This window comes from Phaseolus vulgaris, chromosome 4, assembly GCF_000499845.2.
Source record: "Phaseolus vulgaris cultivar G19833 chromosome 4, P. vulgaris v2.0, whole genome shotgun sequence".
NCBI lineage: Eukaryota > Viridiplantae > Streptophyta > Magnoliopsida > Fabales > Fabaceae > Phaseolus > Phaseolus vulgaris.
The window spans coordinates 33,030,181-33,038,587 of record NC_023756.2 but is presented as its reverse complement, the minus strand read 5'-3'; the positions used below and the strand labels follow the sequence as shown (position 1 = coordinate 33,038,587).

The window sequence follows — 8,407 nt, the reverse complement described above, 5'->3', positions numbered from 1 at the left end:
TTTAAATTCAGTTTTGATATTTGCAAACTGGTATAAACAACCGATTGTTTTTTTGGTGTTGTTGTTTTTGCTTTTTGTTTTGGAAAACTGAATTCCTTATCATTTGTTTCTCAAAATAATTTCATTCTTGGCTTAAAAGTTTGCGAAAACCCTCTTTAAACCATTCACCCCCCTCTAGTTTAAAGCCATCCATTCTTACAATTTTTACATAATCAAAGAACATGACTCAAAAATCAAAAAGTAATTAGCATTTTGAAGATTCATTAAATCATTGTATGACTTGTTAGAATTAGAGACCTTAAACAAGAGGGGTGTAGATTTTTGCAAAGATTGAAGATATAGTGAAAGACTATGAAAAATCAATCAATTGGAAAAATGTTCAGCCAATTCGAAAACTGTTTTTAACTTGATTCCAGAAAAATAATCGATTGTTTTTGCGAAATAATCGGTTGTTTATACCAGCAGTTTAGGAAATCAAAACTAAAGCAGTTTAAAGAGTGTAAAGATAGAGAGATTCACACAAGATGTTTATACTGGTTCACTCTTAACCAAGAGCTGCATCCAGTCCTCAGCTAATCGCTGAGAATTCACTATGTAATCAAACCTAGATTACACAACACACACCAAGTGTGATGATCTTGAACCCTTCAAAAACACACACCACTCTTTGGTAAAACACAGTTTTCAGAACAACCCTTTGAAACTGCACCACACCAAATCACATAGAAATACAATGATTAAGGTAAGAGGGGAATAAAATACACCTTGGGTAAAATCAAAGATTAAAGTTCAGAATACAAGACACAATCATATTCCACACTTGAAAGTGATCCAAAAGCTCTTTGAAATCTTTGGAACTGTTTTTGATTAAGCTCTCTTTCTTACTCCAAGAATACGAGCGTAAAATAACTTTTTTATACACCAACCAAGTGGTCAAAACATTTTTATCCAAAACCAAAAGCAATCAAGATAATTAAAATATACTTTACCCAACTTAACAATATTCTGTTAAGGTTTTCAAAATTTCAATTAGTTGAAATCTCAAAACACCCGGTTGAATTGGTTTGACAGCAAAGTCAACCAAAGTTAAGCTTTTCAAATCTGATAAGTGTCTAATTTCAGTAATATTTCATATTAAAATATAGGCACTTATGAGGATTTATTGCTAATTTACATATAAAATAATCCATAATTTATGAATTTATACCTTTTTACATTTTTTATGATCTTTATTTGAATAAGAGTATTTTATTCCCAAATTTGGTGTTAATTGCAGATTTCTAAGGAAGATTGGAGATATGGATTAAAGATGAATGATTTGAGCTAAAAAGATAAAGATAGAAGGTCCCAGAATGGAAAAAGATGCAAAGAAAGATTGGGCATTTTTTTATGTTTTATCATTTAGCCCATTAGCGCGACATAGGAAACAACCTAACCCTAGAAAACTAGGATAAATAGAGGGCTAGAGGCTCAACCTTAGGGTGCCAGATTGAGAGGAAAACACCATAAAGTGAATTGTAACCCAATTGGGAGAATGGAAGGTGATAGAAGTATGCGTGGCTAATTCTACCCTTTGGGATTGGGAGTAATCTTCTCAAACTCTTATGTATTGAGGTGATATTTTATATATTAATATTCAGTTCTTGATTGATTATTGGTATTGTTGTCTTACTTTTAATTTTCCGTGACAAATTGAGAATCTTAAATATGACCGGGAGGTATTTTTAGGGTTCGGACCTAAACAACAATACTTAACATATTTGAGTGCTAGGAATAGACTTGAAATGTTAATTGTTATTAAACGTCTGAGCTTCGTTCTAAGTTGTTCTTATAAGTATGCGAGGGATCGATAGTTAGGGAACATTCTTAAGGATTTTATATGCGAGGAATCGATATAAATGATTTTTATACGGGTATCAATTTCAATTAAAGAACTTAATATTGACATGCTAATCAAAATACATGAGAGTGAGAGAGATGAAACCTACTCCCTATTTTTCCAATTGAAACAATTAATTCTTTGTCTGTTTTCTTATTGATCATCGCCAACACAACCACTTTCAATACACTTTTAATTGTTTTGTTCTATATTTAGCGATTATTGTACATGATAATTCACTGTTCCTTGTGGGATCGATATCCGTCCTTAGGGACAATTATTACTTCTGACAAATGCGGTGCACTTGCTGTAAAAAGTCATACTTTTCAAAAACCACTAAGTGTAAAAGAACCGGTTGACTCGATATTTCGACAGGTTGACTTTTTACACTCTTTAGAAAACAGATATTTTTCAAAAGGATTAAGATTCAATTAATCTTGGATCACCATAAAGAGTGGATTAACAAATCAATAACTACTAGACACACAAAACACCAACAACACAGGTTTTCAAGCATTCCTCTTGAATTTGGAGACATCAAAGCACCTTGTTCAACATAACTAACAACTTGAGATGAAAGAGTAAGCATATCTAAAGGCTAAGCTATGAACACAATGCTTAGGAAAAGGAAAATGAAAAACATCACAATCACAATTGGCTCCCTCAAGTCCAAAGGTGTTCAACAACCCTTTTCAGTTCTCTTTTTCCAAATCCAAGTGGCTATTTGTTATGTTCTTTAATGTCCTTTACCCTCACAACACTTTCAATCTTCAATAACAAATTCATTTTTCCACATACACTACTTCACACCTCTTATCCAGATTTCCTCTGCCAAAAACAGAAATAATAAGAATGATGAAAAAAAAAACATAAATCCAAAGAAAACTCGAATATTAAAAGCAAAAGGAGTATTTATAACAATAATTATAATTATCACCCATGGCATAAAGATTACAATGTTTAAATATACAAATGAGAAAGCAACTTAGTATGAAAATGACACAAAACAATTTTGACACATTCCCTTCAATATTAATCTTAATATCATAGGAAAAATAATTTCTATTCTAAGATATATGTTCAATAATTTTGATAAAGAGAAACTGAGGTTTGTGAAAATTATTTATAATAATAATAATAAAAAAAGGGAAAATAGAGTTTGTAACACAACAATAGAAGAATATTACCTGTTATCTTCTCTGCCACCACTTGAAAACTTTCATTGCTACCATGATGTAAAGAATGTCTCCTAAATTACTTAATAGCTTGAAATATGCATGACGCCAAGAACGTATTATTAAGATTGAGCCAAACACTCCCCAAAAGCTCATAACAAATCCAATTGTCATACTTATGTAAAATTCACGATTGAAAATCAAATTGTCATTCTCGTGAAAATTAGCAATTTGTTCTTGTCTCGATACTTTATCAATACACAATTTCTTTAATGGCAGTCCACACAGATCAACATTGCCTTCATATTTTTTTGAATCGAAACTCTGTAATTGTGTGCCAGTAGGAATTTTTCCAGATAAATAATTATGTGATAAATCTAATACCGTGAGTCGATCAATTTGAGCAAGACTCAAAGGAATTGAACCAGAAAGTTGGTTTCTTGACAAATCAAGAAATTCAAGTGAGGTTAACTTTCCAATATTTGAAGGAATTTTCTCTGTCAAATGATTTCTTGATAAATTCGATTTCTTGATAAATTCAATGAAATCAATCCAAAAAGATTATCTATTTCTTTTGGAATTTCTCCCGATAATTGATTGCTCGAGAGATCAATGCTTTTTAAAAGTGATAATCCATTATTTTTGAACATTTGCTCTGATCCTTTCCACATCAAGAATAAATTCAAATTGTATGAAAGATAAGTCGAGAAAGAGTTTGTATAGGCCATATACGAATGAACTTGATAATCTCTCAAAGAAGGCACTTGAGTCATTGAGGAGAAGTTTTTTATGCATTTAGGAATTTGTCCAGATAGGTTGTTTAGTGAGAGATCCAAGAGCTGAATGCTTTTTAGATAACAAATTTGTAAAGGTAAAATTCCATTGAAGGAATTATTTCCCAAGCTTAAAAATTGTAACTCTATCAATTTGCTCCCAATCCAATCTGGAATAGATCCTGATAATCTATTTTCTGTCATATCTAGCATCACTAACTTTGTGCAATTTCTCAAGGAAGAAGAGAATTCACCTGTTAAGTTATTGTTTCTCAATAACAATACTTGAAGTTCAAGGAGTGATCCCAGTGAAGTAGGAATTTTTCCAGAAAATTTATTCTGACTCATGTTTAAATAAACCAATGATTTGAATTGGGTCCAACAATCTGGAATTTCTCCAGACAAATTATTATTTGAAAGGTCTAATTGATATAAAGTTCCAACTACACCGCCAGAACATAAAAACCAAAAAGAATCTGTAAATTTATTGTTTGATAGATCAAGGTACAGTGAATCTCGTAAAAATGATGGAATAGGACCTTCAAATTGATTTGAACCCAAATTAAGGTGAAAAAAATGGTTCTCTGGTGACAAATCAGGAATCATACCTCGTAGATTGTTGCATGAAATGTCGATACTGATCTGATCTCCCAATTCAAATTTATTCCAAAACCATATTGGAAGAGTGTCTGATATTCCATTATTTGAAATGTCAAGACTGTTAATTCTCTTTTGTGACTGTATCCATTTTGGAAATAATGGACCAACCTTGCAAGATCTCAGTCCAATATAACCCAATTGAAATGATGGAGCCCAATTTTGACTGAATTTCAAGACTAATGAGTTATCTGATAACTCCAATGTTTCTAACTTTGACATATTAGAAAAATGAGAGTCCTTTATCACACCTTTCAAAGAGTTTGACATTAAACATAGTTCTTCAAGTTGAGTAGGAAACCGAAGATCTTCAGAAATTGTCCCATTTAGCTTATTTCTATCAAGGTATAACCCTTTTAATGAAGGTAACATTGTGAGGGTGTTAGGCAAAGTGCCGCTAATTTGATTCCAGCTCAGATGTAAACGTTGCAATGAGTATCGAACATATTGGGATAAGTGATGGATTATTGTGGGAAGATTTTCACTCAAACAATTATTGGATAGGTCCAATATACGCAAAATAGTAGCATTGTGAAGTGACTTTGGAACTCCATCCTTTAATTGATTCCCTGATACATCTAGCATTTCCAACTTGGAAAAGATTGAGAAATCAGGAAGTGCACCGCTGAATTTATTTCGACCAAGATATAGTTCTCGCAATGAATATCTACAACATCTGGACAGATGATTAAATACGACAGTCAAATCTTCATTCAACTTATTATATGACAAATCCAATGACTCCAAATTACATGTGCTCTCAAATGACATTGGAACACTGTCTTCTAAAGAGTTAGATGCAGTGAACAAATGTTCCAATTGATTGCCAGAAAGATCCAATGATTTTAAGGATGAGAATATTGAAAGGTCAGGTACGGATCCCGTGATTTGATTGTATGGCAAATGCAACTCTTGAAGTGAGTATCTAACACAACCATTAGAAAAATTACGAAGAATTGACGGAAGGTCTTCGGTCATATTGTTGTTATACATGTATAAAGAACGTAGGGTGCATATATTCATGAATGATTTCAAATCCTCACCCTTGAACACATTATAGGAGAGGTCAAGGTGTTGAAGCGAATTCATTGCCAAGCCAAAATGATTTGTTGTGGAGCCCTCCAAGAGGTTACTCCAAAGGTCAAGCTCAACAAGGTTGGAAGTGGTGTTTGCCACCCACTGGAATATCATTGTTTGTGTGAAGGAGTTCTGAGAAAGATCAAGGACAGAAAGGGAAGTAGAAAAATTGAAGTTGGAAGGCTGGAATGAATGGAGAAAATGATTGGAAAGGCCACAGTCAATTAAACTCAGTTCTCTTAGTTTTGGTAGCTTGGCAATCATTTGAAAGTAGCTAGGTGAAGTGTTAAAATTAGTTATGTGTTCTAAGGAAAGATGAGTTAAAGAAATGAGATTTGAGAGCCACTGACCTCCTTCATTAATTTTTAGAGTACCATAGCATCTTCTAAAATCATTACATCCTCCAAGATAGAGCTCCTGCAACTGGGAGAGATTTCCTAGTTGGGAAGGAATGTTTCCTTCCAAAGAATTATATCTGAGATCAAGATGCTGCAACTGGGAGATATTACCAAGCTGAGATGGTACATCTCCTTCCAAAAAATTACTTCGAATATCAAGATACTGCAACTGAGAGAGATTCCCAAGTTCACGAGGGATGGAACCTTCAAGAGAATTACGACCAAGATTCAAGTATTTCAAATGAGAAAAAGAGCCAAACTGAGTTGGAATTTCTCCGATAAAATGACATGTAGAGAGATCAAGGTATTTCAAGTTTGTGAGAGAAGCAAGAAACTCAGGGATGTGAGTGCCTCGAAAAGAATTAGAACTGAGGTTCAAATACTCTAATTGTCGCAACTCCATCAATGACTCGTGGATCTCTCCGCTCATATAACGTTTAGAGTATTCTTGATATTCGAAATAATAGTGTCCAGGAAGGTGGAGGCCTAGAATATGGGCGGTGAGGTTGCTGCAGCGAATCCCCTCCCACTGACAACAATCGGGAGTGGACCAAGAGGAGAGCATAGCATTGGGATCGACAATGGCAGCCTTGAATTGGAGGAGTGCTTCCCTCTCCTTTGGAAGGCATCTCATTTTGAGTTCTCCATGAACAACCTGCAACACCACACACACCACAAACATCATCACTTTGAAATTCCTCATTATCATGAGAGAGAGAGAGAGAGAGTGTGAATATTAGAAATACACTGATAGGGCTTTTGAATTTAGCATTCCCAATACCCACATATATACATACCAACTCGTTAGCATTTTTAGTGTTATTTTAGTCATTTTTCTGCTTATTAGAACTATGATTGATACATACATAAAGTAGTAAATAAAATAAATAAAAGGCAACAAATATAAAGTAATGAAAGGCACACATCAGTGCACTACATGATTACTTTTGAAATTCATTTTATTTTTATCTCTTCAAATAATAAAAAAAATGAATGACATTTCAATTTTATATTTATTATTCATTTCAATAGATTAAATTTTTTAATCAGTATTTTATTCAATTCACATAAAATAATATAACTTAATTTATCTTATGCATAAAATAAACTATAAATTACATAGCATCCACAATGAAATTGCCGCCAAATGAAATGTTGTTGGTTTTATAGTATGAACACAAATTTGGTAGTTGTGGAATAAATCAATCATCGGAACATTTTTTAGGGCAATAATTCTATTTTAATCTGACTTCGAAGACTTCTGAATTTTCATTTTAAAGGACAAAATTATATGAAAAAATAAACCATCAAATTCCTCCTTGCAAATAATGAAAGAATTGAAAGTTAATATTTGAAAGATACAAATTAAGAAATTGCTCTGAAAAGGCATTTCACAATGCAATTGTTTTGAACAAATTGTACTATTTGCAATATCTTTATTTGAAAGTTAATAAGATGGTTAATTTTTCGTAACGAAATAGAAAGAATCTTGTACCGTCCCGTCCCCGGGCATTGACCAAAGGTTAAAGTCAACACATGGTGGGAGGGGACCCAAGAAAGAAAGTCAACAGGTTGATCGCTTGGGGCATCGCCAGGTTAAGGCGTCGCCTCGCAAAGGCGTCGCCCAAGAAAGGCGTCGCCTCGTAAAGGCGTCGTCTCGTAAAGGCGTCCCAAGAAAGGCGTCACCAGGTAAAGGCATCGCCTAAGTAAGACGTCGCCAGGTAAAGGCATCACCAAGATAAGACATAGTCGAGTCAAGACGTCACAAAGAGGGCTCGGGCCTCCTTGACAACTCAGAATGGCGACAAAGAGAAAGAAAAAGGTGGTTTCAAGGCCACAGTCCTAGTACCAGTAGGGAGTAACCTAACTCGTGAAGTACCCACGCCACCGCTGGGAAACCTTGGGACAGATACGACCCATGAGGGGGCCACGCCCAGGGGAGAACCACGTGCACGGTACGAGAGAAAGGTAGATCCACTCCCAAAGGTGAATGACTAGAAGTTGGGGCGTATGAGTTGACACCCAGAAAGTCACCCCCTTGCGCCAAATGCACTTCGAGAAAGGAGGGTTTGCACGATGGAATAACCTTAAGTTGTGTTACAGCGCTGTAGGGCCCTCCACGAAGAGTCGCGATCAAGTCAGAAGAACACGTGGCAATAAGCACTGAAAACATCAAGGCTTTCCTAAAAAGTTCGCTAAGGTACGCGTTAATTCAGTTAAGATTCGAACGTTCCAAGGAATATTTTTATACGCTTTCAATGCGCTTTAACGCGTTTTAAATTCGAGAGGTGTATAAAAAGGGACTTTGGGACGTTTGAGAGGGATCCGAGTTTTGACCTAATTCTCGCAGTTTTACACAGAACACAAACCCTAGTTATTTTCGCTGCGCACCCACTGTGTGCACAAGACGATTAGGGCAACACAACTTTAGTCATTCAGTATAATTTT

The 8,407-nt window shown here is 34.7% G+C and overlaps 1 pseudogene; it reads right to left on the bottom strand.

Moving 5' to 3' along the window:
* Positions 1-2,585: 2,585 nt before the first annotated feature.
* LOC137837540 (receptor-like protein EIX1) lies at positions 2,586-6,701 on the bottom strand (annotated as a pseudogene).
* Positions 6,702-8,407: the final 1,706 nt, after the last annotated feature.